This window comes from Limulus polyphemus, unplaced genomic scaffold (assembly GCF_000517525.1).
Source record: "Limulus polyphemus unplaced genomic scaffold, Limulus_polyphemus-2.1.2 Scaffold835, whole genome shotgun sequence".
NCBI lineage: Eukaryota > Metazoa > Arthropoda > Merostomata > Xiphosura > Limulidae > Limulus > Limulus polyphemus.
Genome location: NW_013666445.1, coordinates 382,865 through 385,859, shown reverse-complemented (window position 1 = coordinate 385,859; position 2,995 = coordinate 382,865).

Here is a 2,995-nt window from a genome sequence, read left to right as displayed (position 1 = left end):
AAGTTATATTGAATTCAACATCAGCCAGAAGTACGATAGCTGATATTGACAGATGCAAGTTAAAATAATTCAACTTCAGCCGATGTAGCCACTATTATTTCAAGATGGATTAGTTTAGCGTTTAAAGCAACGTGATTATTATATGTTACACCCTGAGGTGTAAAAAAGTATCATGGTGCTCTAAAAATCCTAAAAACTCAGTCCCATCTTGGTCTCCATTCCAAACATAATCTAAAATTAACAATATTATAGTTTTGACTCAAGCTCGTTCCATCAAGTCTAGTGATTAACGTTTAGCCCGATACGAACTTCCAGGTCGTGAAACGGTTTTCCAGTAGTTGATATGAATTTTCTCTGACAGTTTAAGTATAATTGGTGAAGTAAGTAGGCCAAAGTACACTCCAGGGACCAACCGAGAGCAGGGGATAGGTTTCTTTAGGTAACGTAAATAGCGTCTCAGTCTACTTATGGGGAAACAGCAGTAATATTACTTTGAACCGCGAGGAGTAACGCCATCTTACTCAAGATGTTAAGAGGTAGCAACATTTTCTGAATTATTAAGTATAATTAAATATATGAATTTCGGAAGAATAGAAGACTGGGATATATATTTGCAGTAGAAAATGAAGTAAACATTCAATGAGTGAAAAAGATAACAAAAGACAATGTTGATGTTATATAATGTCGAGAAAAGGTTTTATAATTTTTTACACCGCTTTTGTTTTCCTGCTGGCTTACAGGTTTCATGTTGTTCTTGTTTTAATGGAGCGTTTGGCTAAAAAATAGATCTAGAAAAGAGTTTGTAATCATGCGTTGAATAATCCAAATATTTTTGTTAGACTCATGACAACTGAAAGCTCTTGCGTTTATAAAAATAGAACAAAGAACTGTTTTGTGGATGATCTCCTTTTTCATCAAGAAGTTAATTGCCATGTGACGAATACTTAACGTAATGCATAATTAATTATCCTTAATTGTGAATAATGTGATCACATGTTTTCAAGCTAAAAAGAACGCTAACTATCAGAGGCGTCACTGGATGTTTAAAAGATTCGTGGCTCGGTTCTGTAGGGGTAGGAATTTTCGACGTTTCAGTATGATATCGATCATGGTTTTTTCTAATCTGATTTTTTTCAAGACACCAACTGGTGATTCGGGGTACGAGCCTCGTGTGCCAGCGCCTAGCGACACCTCTGCTAAATATGTTTTTGCGGAATTTGGACTGATTGGATTAAGCTTGCTTAAAACATGCTTCATCACATTATCTTACGAATTACAAAACCTCATTTGTAGCTCAAGCCAATATTAAGTAGCTTAAAGGTTTATTGTAACTATTTAATATAGATTGTGTCACTACTGATATAGTCATGTACAGTATATTCCAGTTGCACGTAGTACAATTCTTGAGAATAAAAATAATTGATCTACTACTGATTCGAAGAGGACTGGGCGTGGCTTAGAAGTTAGCTTGCCTGGCCTGTGGACCTAATAATACATGGTTCGCGACTCGCTGCCGCAAAACGCGCTCCGTGCTTTGGATTAGAGACGTGGCATTCGAGAACGATTCGTTCTTTTCTAACGACTCATTATGGTTGATCACGAGGATCGAGTCAGAGTCCCGTTGAATCGATTCTTTTTCCTCGTGCGATTGACAAATTACGTGACAAGAGAAATAATCAGCCTAATAATATAAACTCATGAGATGATTCAAAAGCTCCTGAATCCGGTACGATAATCATTCTGGACCAACTCAAATCTACACACAGTATTCACATCATAATAATTCACGATAATGATAATTATTAGCACCAACATTATTATGACATATATCCAGATATTTGTTTAGTGCTCATTTATTTTGAACTACTTGTATTTTGTCTTGTATTTATGAAAAATAAATCCAGAAACTGGTGTGTCGCTATACAGCTGTGATCGTCCCTCTTCCATTCTGGTAACTGAAATGAGATTTTAATATCTTTATTGCGTTTGTTTCAAATCAGTATAATAAAGGCAGTGCTGGCAGAATTTAACATTTTATGTTAGAGAACCTATCAATCCAACCGAAAACTTCCAGAGCATATGATAAGTATGACAGCACCCTCGTCAGTTAAATTGATAAGTTGAAAAAGACTTGGGGACACAAAATAATATGTAAACACGCAGAGAAGATTTTAATAAAGTTATTAGCGACACCCCCGGGGGGGGGTCGTGTATTTGAATAGCGCTGTACAACAACAGACACAAGAGGAACAAAGGCCTACATAATTGATAACACCGTTGTGAAGTAAACCGGGGAGAGGACGGGGTCTTATCTTTGGATAGCACTGTACAACAACAGACACAAGAGGAACAAAGGCCTACATAATTGATAACACCGTTGTGAAGTAAACCGGGGCTTGTCTTTGAATAGCACTGTACAACAATGGACACAAGAGGAAGAAGCCTTCGATAACACCGTTATGAAATAAATAACACGGATAATTGCAACAAATACGATACGTTCGAACCTCTTACTTTCAACCCCGTAAAATAAGATATTCAATAAACTACTACTAGGAAGGAAGTCGAGTTAGATGGTTTACTTTCTTACTCGTTTTTACAAGCTACATGTTATAAGGCTGTTAAACTATTGGCTAAACTATGTTTAATAGTTTATATTCTGGTGTTTTCTTCATGATTTTTACAAAAATGTATTGTTTGTTCAACTTATACTTTGTGTTTAAGAAGCATAACTATCGAGACAACCAACTTTAGATTGGATACTTAGCCATTTTCCGTTTAAATAGTACTTCCTAACTAAGTACTTCAGTATAGATGTTTTGATTTGTTTTTCAGCGAATCAAACGAACGAATCTTTTTGAATCGACTCATAAACTGAATTAAATTAAATGAATCGAACTGCTGCCCATCACTACTTTAGGACTGTGGGTGAGGATGAGGTTGATTGGTTGCAGAGCAATTTTGTTTTTTGGTGTATTTAAGTATTTTACACTCA